This window comes from Salvia splendens, chromosome 2 (assembly GCF_004379255.2).
Source record: "Salvia splendens isolate huo1 chromosome 2, SspV2, whole genome shotgun sequence".
Taxonomy (NCBI): domain Eukaryota; kingdom Viridiplantae; phylum Streptophyta; class Magnoliopsida; order Lamiales; family Lamiaceae; genus Salvia; species Salvia splendens.
Genome location: NC_056033.1, coordinates 27546818 through 27559155, shown reverse-complemented (window position 1 = coordinate 27559155; position 12338 = coordinate 27546818). Strand labels below are relative to the sequence as shown.

Here is a 12338-nt window from a genome sequence, read left to right as displayed (position 1 = left end):
GGCATATTGTCTTTGCCATTATTCTTCTCTACAATGCCCTCAAAAAAGGGTTAATTCTTGCTATTTTCAACTATAGAATAGGGTTTTTAGTGCTAAATAAATCGATACTCACTTACGTATAAGTGAATAGTATCATAACAATAATGTCTTCATTTTTGCTATAAATATTTGGGAATCAAGGTTTTATATTATGTAGTAACCTCAACCACACATAGTTTGAGAAGTAAGGTGTGAAGGTGAGTGATGAGCGCGATGGAGAAGCAGGGCACGTGCACTACTAACTCAGACACGCGCGCGTGCACCATTTTTCATTGAACGCAATACACTTTTACAACGTGAAAGAGTTAGTTCTTCACGTGCCCATCTTCACCATCATGAGCCACTCCATCTTTTCTGAATATCACTGCAAGATAAAGCTTCAATTTCAAGGTACAACGTCTTTATTTAGATTTCATTTCATATATCTTATGTTATTTAAACACACACACACACACACACTGCAAAATTGTGGCCTTAATTAATTTTAATATATGTTCAGTCTTGATCAAACATGGACTCAAATAATTCAAAAATTGATGTGGTTTATAGTTAAGATGATATTTCTTCAGTCTTAAAAACTTTTTTAATATATATTTGAATATATATCCATTTAAAAGAAATTTAACAAGATCTTAAAAATAGTGGAGCTGCGCTTGTAATTAAAGCCAAGTATTTTAGGGATTTTAGTATGTTTCCTGGTATATCTTATCTTTATTAAAATATAACGATTTCAAAGTATTTTTCCTAGTATCAATTTGCATGTAGGTACAAGGGGTTTATAATATTGACATTAATAAATTAATGAAGCTTCTACTGATTCTCATTAGTTGAACTCAAAGACTAGCTTTGTTAATTCAAAATTGGCTGTATTTGCTGAAGTCAAAGCATATGGACCATTGATGATCTATACTTTTTTGTCCCCCTAATTTCTTTTTATTGGATAAATTAAAACTACTATTATAGGAGACCATGATTTAATTTAATCAGAAGAGAGTAAAACAAATCACTACTCTACTCGGAAAGAACTTCTAACTAAAATGGGTCCTCCCCTTTTGCACTAACTTTAGCTTTGGGGCCTTTGATAATTTTGTTTTACTATATACTTTATTCGTTTAATCTATGAGTCATATCATCGGCATGGATCTAATATACAATTACTTACTTTTTTTATCGTCTAGTTAATGTCAAAAGATAAGGATGGAATAAAGCTAATAATTTTTTTTTTGTTACAAGAGATGGCTTATGTAGCCCTTAAGAAAATACTACGGCCTATCCAGCTCAAACATATGTAATTCCCAAGTGATCACTCCATAAAAAGTTTCGTAACACAATCAATGGCTCATCATGCAAATACAAACTTGTATTACCTGACGACCAACTTGTCAAATAATCCGCAACTGAATTTGCTTCACGATAAACGTGCTTCATTACCACAGGCCAACTTCTGTCACACATACCCCGAATATTCGAACAAGACTGAAGCAAGTCTATTTGAGTTGACTGATAAGGTAAAAAGAGGTGCAAATCACTTTGCATAATGTACAACATCTCAGCTACTAAACCGACACACGAATCATTATGAAGTATTCACATAATATATATTCAAAAGTTAAGAGGCATATGCATATTCCAAATTACACCAATATGAAAGTTGTCACAATTGAATCTTCAAATTTTTCTAAAATGCTCAATCGAAATTGTATGTTCTTCAGCCCTCTGAATGTAGATTTTTGACACGTGGAAAATCGAACAATTTTGAAAAATCATACCATTTTACCAAATAAATTCAAAATTCATGACAATAGATGGACAAAAATTACCTAGTTTGGCTGAAAACATTTATCTGCAAAGAAATATACATTGTTTACAGCTGCAGACAAATAAAGATAAATCGTTTCCCACATATGTATACTGCATTAGCTTTTAGCACTTGGATAGTATCGACACAAAATAAACAATACTATTTCATGCAATTCTCATTTATTTAAATCCAATAAACTAGAGCAAAAAAAAACGTCTCTAATACTAGTTGAATATTTTGATTAATCAATTGTCATTACAAACATTGAAAGCAAGCAAAGAACGCAATTAGTTAACGTAACTTACATTTTGATTCTACGGAATGAGTATATTACAATTTCATTCTCCAACGAATCAACGTGGCTAGCGACTTCTCCACGTGTTTTTCACACTTTACCATAAATCTTCTGATCAGTTCCCTAACTTCAAGTATAATCCTTGTGTGGGCAAAATCCGGTTATACCAAGAAAAATTGGACAAAAGAAATAACCCAAGTATGTAGGTGGTGATTTTCGAAAAGACCCTGAATGAGGTCAACTGAAATTTTCGAAAACTACAAGTTATAGAGGCTATGGTTTCATTTTCCCATTGTTGTGAAAACTATGTACAGAAACATTAGACGAGCGTAATACAACCTCAAAGAACAACGAAGATTAAGGTACAATAAACTGAAACGAATTACAAAACATAAATGGTAAGCCGTAAATGGAATAAGTCGAGTCGATGAGACTTCTTTTTGCAAGACGAGATACGCCCCGGTTGTGCTTTAGGATTGACGCGTGGTCCCCAAAGATGAAACTGCTATGTATTGTTTGTTGCAGCACCGCGGATGGAACAAGTTCTGGAGAAAAGGATGAAGGTGTCACGACCGCACTTGCTAAGGATAGCATAGTCGGGGAACCGTGACTAGGGGCGGGGGTATAAGAAGCGGGGAAAGAAATAAGGGATAATAAAATCAAACATTGGTTGCGAGACTTGACTAATTAAGTGCTGATACATAGAAGAAAGATACTCGATCATGAAGACTCGAGTAATTATTTGTAAAAATTTCAAAATATCAGAGTTTTGAACAAAATAGACCTGAGTCTTTTAAGATGCACAACTGAAGCAAATAAACGCGGTTTCATGTATGACGACATGAACCTCCGAGAGTTAAAATCTGACTGAATTAAATGTCTTGTCTCAATAGCACTTCCTCCACTATTTCGCTGCTCAACCTGCACATTTAGAAATATATGCAGGGCTGAGTACAAAAAGTACTCAGTGAACACATTGCCGAAAATTACACATATACGTTTGAAAATATTATCAAGCCATCATCACAGTAACACTCGGGGGTGTTATTGAAAAGGACCCGAGCTTACTAAAAATATTCACATTGGATTGCAGTCCCTTTTCCTGTACTTAGCCATATCTGATCACATTGTGCCGTCGAGATGGTGTTCTCGCACGGTCACCTTCTCTGCCCAACATGTCAGAGGTTTCCATGTGCCGGGAAGGTGGCCACCTTCCACGGTCACCTTCTCTGCCGTTCACGGTCAGAGGTTCCAAGTAGGGACACCACCCTACCAGGACTCAAAATCGAATCGATTCACATATATCATCATTCATAATTCACTTGGCCTTAGCCAAATAGATAGGCATCATACACAAAATATTTATGGCAAGACAACATCTTTATAAATCACGAACATGTGTTCGAGTTTTCATATAATAAATACGATTTGTATTTTAGTATAAGAAAGCTCACCTTGATCGCTTAGATTCCTTAACTTGAATCTTTTGTTCCGACTTTACTTGCGAAAGCACCCTTTTATAAAAAATCACAATAGGAAAATACTAATTTAGTTTTAAACTAATCTAGTCAAATGAGAAAGAAAAACTCAAGGTTTAACCCTATTATTATTATTATTATTATTATTATTATTATTATTGTTATTATTATTATATTTATTAAGAAGTTTCTAAAACTTACATTATTTATTACTAGTCTGTTTGTTATTTCCGGCTCCGACTAAGTTGATGCTCCATGCGTCACTATAAGTTTTACGTAAAACTATAACAACTCGGATCGCAACTAAAATATTCCATCTTTCTTAAACATTTTATTTTATGCCCAAAATAAATTAAATTCGAATTTGGGCCCTTCTTAATTATTTTCTGCTGCACCAATTTATTCACAAATAGTTGGGCTCAATGTTTTTTTTATACGGCCCAAGTAATTAAATCAGAAGCCCAATTAAATGAGCTCAACTAAATGATGCACACTCAAATACCCTATCACTTGTCTTCCTCCCTCATTTCACAAAATGCACAATAGCCTTCCTCTCTCTCACACATCGCCTCCGCCACCGCAAGCCTTTCTCCGGTGCCGCAGTCACGCCACCGCCACTTCCGGCGGTGGTCCTTCTTCCTCCTCCTCTCTTTCTCTCCCTCGGTTCCCCCTTCACCGTTGGCATACAGAGCCAGCGGCTTCGCCGCCCTCTTCCCGGCAGTCCGTCTCCAGACAGCAGTGGATCGGTGCTCCCTCTCTCTGTCGGTTCCTCTCTCTCTCTCTCTCTCGGCTATGCTCATGCCGCCGCCACAGCCGAGACCGCTGCCCCTCGCTGAACTCCCGAAAGGTAAGGTGTAATTGTTTAAATTTCTTTCTCTTTTATTTCAGTTTCTAAGGATTTAAAGTCTTAGATCTGAGGTTTTTGGAATTTAATTACGAAGGTTGGTGAAATTAATGAAGAATCGGGGCTGCCACGGTCGGCGACGGCGTGCCGAAACTCAGTCGCTGGAAATCCGGCAGATTTGCATTCTTGAGATAAGTTCTTAACTTGTGCTTACTATAGTTGTAGAACTTGGTTTATCTGTTTTATGAATTCGACGAATTTGAACAATTGTCTTACTACTAAAAGACTTGATGGTGAAATCATGTTAAGCTTATGTGTGCTGGGAATTTCACTTAGGTTGATTCTAGTTGCCTATTTATATATGCATGCTTGTACATATATGAAAGAAAGAAAGAAAGGCTTGGAGTTTACCTTAATTTGGTGGGAAAAATATGTTGTTGGATTGTGGGACTTGGCAGTGGGAAAAAAATGTTGTTGGATTGTGGAACTTGGCCCTATAATTTATCTGCAACTCTCCACTTCTCTTTGACTCCTTGTCTCTACTTTGAATTTGTTGAAGGATTTTAAAGTGATCTCTTATTGTTTTGAGAGGGGCGATCGAGAAGGAATGCTAATTCCTAAGTATATACATATCTGTTTTGCCAAGCCTATTGATAAGTCGTATTCTAGGCCTTGGTTACTGGTCAGTATTATGTGCATAATTGGATTATATCTGCAAAACAGTTGCTTAAGTGTGCAGGTTGAGTGTTCTAGCCAGTAGGCAAAGCTTCAGATACTTCAGGCGAAAAGGGGCGCCAGGAGGGTGCAATACTGACCAGTATGCATGCCAAAAAGGCTCTAGATGGAGAAGAAGGATAGCTGGGAAGATCAGCCGCAAGCAAGGGCCAACAGAGTCATTTCATGTTTGAAGTCTACCCTAAAAATCAAGGGAGGCCTCCCTATAAAAGGAAGCCACTTGGAGAGAGAATGAGGATGAATTAGTTAGTTAACTCCTACGCTTAGTTAGCAATCTCTCTTCGGTAGATCACTCCTTCAGCATTATTCTTCGTAATTCTCATTCCTCGCCATAGCCATGATCACCTGAGTTCCAGAAACCTCCGGAGTTCTAGACGTTCTCTTTCCAGTCAGCACGATCGTAGTTAGCAGTTCCATCGCCCGGAGTGGCAAAAAAATCTTTATTGCTTTCTTAGTTATTCGCATTCTGTTTTCTTAAGATTGGATTTGTTGCACTTTAAATATTTGCTTACTTTGAAGTATTAGTTGTGATCCAAACTTCTTATTGATTATGAAGTTGTTTTCCAACATCGGTTCATGTCTGTTTTTGCTTCTTTCTGCCTAGATAGCTTAGATCTAGCTGTTACGGTAATTTCCAGTGTGGAATCGCATGTTTTAACTTCTGTAGTTAATCTCTCTGAGTTTGCAAGTCTAGATAACTGTTAGATTTTAGATCTGAATTAGTTAAGTGTGAAAACCCAGTTTACGTGATTTCTGTCACCCTGCATGTTGACCAATAAGCATAATTGCATCTTCAGTGTTCGATCTTTTGATTTGAAGTTTTAATTGTAGATCTGTGTTCTTGAAGTTGTTAATCTGTGTTTTTATGGTGATGAATTTGGTTTTGCTGATCTGGTTTGGGACCACTTTTGCTTTTTAACAACTTTTTACTTTTGTCATTACTTTTCAGCTGTTACTTTTCAGATCTGCAGGTCTAGTCGCCTAACTACCTCTTTTCCTCTGATATTCCGTTTAGCTTTTTATAGTAAACTCATACCTTCTTCGTGTATTAGCCAAACATCATGTTTCCCACTCACACGTACACAACCGTCTGTTAACAACTCTCCCGCCTCCTAGTCAGTAGAGTACTACCTTAAATTCCAGCCTAGATAAGTCTAAACCCAAAGCGTGGTAGCTAACCAAATCTTTCCAGAATATCACCACAATTCCCAAAACGCATTCATCTCTGTGGGATTCGACCCCTACCTTCACTATACTACCCAGTAGAAGAGGGTTGAGGAATTATTGATACCAGGTCCAGGTTTAGCAGGGACTTCCATACTGATCAGTAGGATACACCCTTTGCTTGAAACGACATCTGCACAAACCTGCTCTTTCACCTATCTTGTACATATATCTCTTATTTTGATATGTTTAGATCCTTTGCAGAGATTTGATAACTTATTTGTTTACATGGGCATAATCTACTCCGTCAAATCTTGTGATGAAATCTTCAAAGATTATATGCATTAAATGCACACAACCCACTTGCAAAATCCTACTTATATCTCATCATATTTTATTTGATATAATACGTGAATCTTCATAAATGAATGCCTAGGTAAATCTTTGAGAAAATCTTCAAATCCATAATGCTACATTATATTTTGATTTTGGCATTAAGTTCAAGATCTTATATAATTTCCACTCTCGCCCAAAACCAATTTATGCAGGAACATTCATTTGGGATGTTGGTGATACACAGGATCGGCCCTCTCTTTTTTTTATTTGTTTATTAAATTAATTATTTAAGTATTTGTTCACTTATTCTTTTAATTTGGTGTAGGTATAATTGGTTCAAGTTCGTGGCTATCCGAGCTGAAGTACCCGATTTTCTTAGAACGCATGATGTATAGATTAAATTTTGTTGGACTTTTGTTGGATGTATCGGACATTAAAATTTTGATTTTGGGATCTTATTTATTTATTTAAATTTATTATATTCATATAGGTGTAATATATTTACGTGTTCTATTACTTTCCTATCGTCAAACAAACAACAACAATCTATCGTAGCTCGGATTTAAATGCCTAAAAGTTACTTATATAGATAATCAAGCTAATAATATCGTTTCTAATAATATCGGCTTAGTGGGTCGTTACATACTACCCCTCTTAAAAGAAATTTCGTCCCAAAATTTAGGAAATACTTAGACAAAAAGCTCGGGACATTCCTCCTTCATTTTCTCTTCTAGCTCCCATGTTGCTTCTTCATGTTCGTGGTTTTTTCCACAAAACCTTCACTGTAGCAATCGACTTGTTCCGAAGCTGCTGCTCCTTTTGATCTAGTATTTCTACCGGCTTTTCTTCGTAACTCAGGTCAGGTTCTAGAGTTATTTCTTCTTGGCGCATCACATTTTTTTGGGGTCGAACACGTACCTTCGAAGTTGGGAGACGTGGAATACGTTCTGTGCGTTCCTAAAGTTGGGTGGTAATGCAAAGCAATATGCTACTGGGCCCACTTCTTCCAGAATTTCATAGGGTCCAATAAATCGTGGTTTCAGCTTACCCTTGAGTCCAAATCTGGTTATTCCTTTGGAAAGAGATACTTTCAAAAAAAGACCTTCTCCCCGATATTAAATTTCAATTACGTGAGTGTTTAGTTCACCACAAACTCTCACCAGTAGTTTGCAACAAAGGTTTTCAAGAAGTGCAAAGACTAGGCTCAATTGGGCTCATTATGCTCACTCCCAGAAAAGAAAAGATACAACTTCAAAGGGCTTGAGCTATACCCATAGAACTTGGAAATTTTATTGTGGGAAGAGCTTGCCAGATGGAATAAATTGCGAAAGTGAGAGTATGATGAATAGAATGTAGATGTCAATAATGGGTTGCCAATAATATAATCAAAATGAACAGTGAAGTAGAAAAGTTTCAAGTATCCCCAGATGATAACAGGAAGACCTGAGATGGTTGGTTACAAATGGATTTGAAAAGAATAGGAAAAACAAACAATTGCATTTTGCTTGACAACACTGTGATAGAAGATCATATCAACGAAAACTTTAGAGTTTATAAGCAATTCAGGGAAACTAACTATAACGCCCCACTTTTTGAACCCTAATTTTCGAACCCTAAAGTACTTGCATTTAATGCTTTTAATGTCGCGAAGTCCGTGAATTAATTGTCGAATGAAATTGTTGTTGGATACTTTACGTGACCTAATTTTGAGTTGGTATTTTGACTGGGCCAACTTTGTGGAATATGTGACGTGGCTACTTTGAATAATTAATGAGGGGTGAGATTAAATGTTTGTGAATAATTGATAATTTATTATTAGGGTTAGAAATTGTGAAGTAAATCACAATGCGAATTTAAACAATTCCTGTCCGTGAGGAATATTTATTGGACTCGATTCCGTGTTGGATCCGATAAATTAAATAAATTATACAAAAAAATCCAGTCCGGTGATAAATAAAGTGTGGGCTTTCTTTTAAATAAGGACGATGTCCTAAATGTTTTTATCGATGAAAATGAAATTGTGTTTATCATGCCTTATTTGATTTTTAATGTGCCTATCTGATATGGCTTGAAGCCATTATTATATAAATCGAATTCGGGTCCTTGTAGGGCTGCAAACCCTACTTGGATTAGTGTACACCTATGGTAGATCGTGAGCTAGCGTACGGGCTGGCCGGTCTAGTGACCTGGTTTGCGGCCGCATTCCTTGTCATGTATTGGCAGATATGGTTAACGTCTATGGGAAAATGACTGCAGTCGACTTTTACAATGAGAAATGATTTTAGTGCCTCGGGCCTTTCTAAAGCTAAAACCCGATGGTTACTCTCGTATGGCATGATAAATAAAACTCTTTATTGAAAATGTTTTCGGCATGAGCCCATTGAGTATTATTTTTTTGTACTCAGCCCTGCATGTGTTTTCCTTATGTGCAGGTTGAGCGGCGACGAGCGGTTGGCGGTGTTGAGCAAATTAAATGGAGAATTAAACATTTATATATTTTTTTTAAACTCCGAGTGTCGTTGTGTCTTCACACATGACGTCACTCTTCTCTTGGATGCTTCCGCTGTGATGTTTGCTTTATATACTTTTATTAAATTCTAAAACAAGTTTTATTTGGGATATTGCGAACTCGTTATTTTTTTTGAATAAATGCTAAACCCTTAGTCCTTTATTTATTAAACGTAATTACACTTGGTCGCTTTATTTATTAAACTTAAATTTTGGTCACACTTTTATTGAGAACCCTAGCCTTCTTTGAATGTCCTTTAAAACCCTTTTTATCACGATCGTCCACTTTTATTAACCCTAAGGAACGGTCGTGACAGTTTGGTATCAGAGCCTCAGTTCTTTCCGCTCTGGACCCAAGAGTCTTGTTTGAGTCAAAATCTATTCATGTGTAAATTGGTTAAATGATAAACGTCGAAGGCTCAACACCACAACTCGTCCCCGCCCAACCACGAAGAAAGAGGTAAAAATATTTTTGTGAGTTTTTGAATTGAATTACAGATGTTGGAAATTTCGATGGGAATATTACTCTTGTGAAAATGAATATATTTCTATGGGAATCGAAGTTAATATGACATTTTGGATTCTTGGCTTGGATATGAACTTGTTAATTGCGCTTATGCCAAAAATGATGAATGTGGCTATGAAAATGAACTTGTATTTTACGATGGTGATTATTCAATTGCTTATGAGACAATATCTATGTGAAAGAACTTGAGCATGCTGCTATACATAATTGTAAATCATATATGAATGAAAATTTTGAGATGATGTCGAATGTGGAGGTGCGAAACGCCTAACGCAAGGCCAGCGACGTGTGGGAACATATCATGATTTAACGAAACGTGAAAACGAATGAACCTTTTTGCCTCGGAAATTAAATTCCATTCATTCTTTATATGATGCTACCATCACACCTCCATCGTTGGAGATTTATATATACGCACCCATCATAGTCTCAGCATCATTCGAAACCTCATACACTGTTATTTCTTTCGATCCTTGTGCTGATGCTGAGTTTTTCTTTTTTTTGGATGGCCCAACGGTATTATGCTCCGATGCGTAATCGCTACTCCAGCGAAAGGGACCACCCGGTTGAGCGCTACCGAGATTACGAGTGGGACGGAAAGCTCTTCCTTATGTCCTACGTCACCGAGTTTTACAGTAAATGGATGAACGCCTATGCATATGGGGGAGCTACCCATCATGAGGGGATCCAAAAGCTCATCCACACTCTACCACCTCCTTGGAGCGAGTGGACCGCTCAGGCATCTCAGTTTTTCGTATGGTATAGCCCGCCCGAATACACCGCGCGGGGGGATTTGGTTGGCCTTATAAAGGTGCTACTTCCGGCCATGACAGCTGCGTTCGACGGACCGCCACGTAATCCACCTCCACATATCTATCTGCCGGGTCAAGCCCGCATGCGGAAGTATCGCTACGACGAGGAGCCACATGTTTCTCGTGCTCCTAAGAGAAGGAGACTTGGAATGCGTGTCTCGCCTCCTCTAAGAATCGACAGAGAGGTAGATAGGATGCTCGAGATGACCCCTCCACTCTTAAACGTCGAAGGAGAAGACGAGGATGAGGAACCACTCGAGGAGGGGGAGGATCCAAATGAAGAGAGTGTTGGAGAGACCGAGGAAGAGGGGGATGAGGATGGGGATAATTAGAAATGGTGTCTTGTTACACTTTCCCCATGTTTTGATACTCTATTGTTTTGCTTGGCCTTAACATTTCTCTTTCCCGTTGTTTTACCTTTTGTTTTCATTATGATGGAACTAAGACCTCTTCGAGGCAACTTTGATATTTCTATGGAAAATTCTTGTCTTTTGCTATCCTATTGGGTAATGATTTGGTATCATCCTTTATTATCTTTTTGTGCGATTATCTTTTGCTAGCCTATGACGCAATGACCTCTTGCTATACTATATTGTAATTGTCATTTTCTATCATATTGCACAATTACCTTTGATGTACTATTGCGCAACTATCTTTTGCTACTCGATTGTACAATTGCGTTTTGCCATAATTTGAAATTATCCTTGCTATTCCATTATGCAATTGTATTTTGTTATACTATCATGCAAATATCCTTTACTACCTTATTGTGCAATCATCTCTTGACTACTCCATTGTACAATTGCCTTTTGTCGTCTTATTATGCAATTGTATTATTCTGTTGTGCAACTGCCTTTTTCCATCCCGTTTGTGCATTTATATTTTGCTATCCCATTGTACAATTGTCTTTTGTTACACTATTAAACAATTACCTTTTACTATCATGTTGATCAATCGCCTTTTGCTATCTTATGTTACAATTACCTCTTGCTATGCTATTTTGCAATTGCTCTCTTGCTATCATTCTGTGCAATTGTATTTTGATATCTTTGCAAAAGCCCTTTATTATCCTATGATGCAATTATCCCTTGATCCCCACTTTTCAACTATATCACATGACTATTCTTGGATTTTGAATAAATGTGATAATAACTCGTGTGATAATGAATCAGAATGCCGCCAAGACGCAACATAAGACGTAAAAACCGTGAACCTACCCCTCAGACGATGGAAGAGAGTGTGACTCAACCCATCCCTCCGCCACCACCTCCTCCACCCCCGGTTGACCGTGAAACTGTGAAGCTTTTTCTAGAGCAAAAACCTCCCGTCTTTGATGGAATGGGAGAACCAGCCCAGGTTGAATCATGGATACGCGCATTGGAGCGCATTTTCGCAATCCTAGGGTGCAATGATAGGGAACGGTTGAGTTGTGTGACCTACCAACTAACCGAGTCTGCTGACTTCTGGTGGGATACCAGGATGAAGACAATGCCCTGAGATCAAGCAGCGGGGATGACATGGGAAGGCTTCAAGACAGAAATATATAATAAGTACGTGCCCAAGAGCTATCGGAAGGCAAAGGCATTTGAATTCTACAATTTGACCCAAGGGCGCATGACTGTGACCGAATATGACCGTGCGCTCAACAACATGACCCGATACGCACCTGACCAAGTCGATACTGACGAGAAGCTGGCTGAAATGTTTCGTGAGGGACTAAGGCATGAGATAAGGATGTCGTTGGCTAGTCGTGGGAGACTCCCCTACGCGGAAGCATTAGCCCTTGCGCTAGATATTGAG

General features: G+C 37.9%; 1 long non-coding RNA gene across 1 annotated transcript; it reads left to right on the top strand.

Annotated features, from left to right (window-relative positions):
- Nucleotides 1-222: 222 nt before the first annotated feature.
- LOC121769427 lies at nt 223-1682 on the top strand. The gene is made up of 2 exons (XR_006043559.1): nt 223-429; nt 1275-1682. It is a non-coding gene; the product is annotated as an uncharacterized LOC121769427 (long non-coding RNA).
- Nucleotides 1683-12338: the final 10656 nt, after the last annotated feature.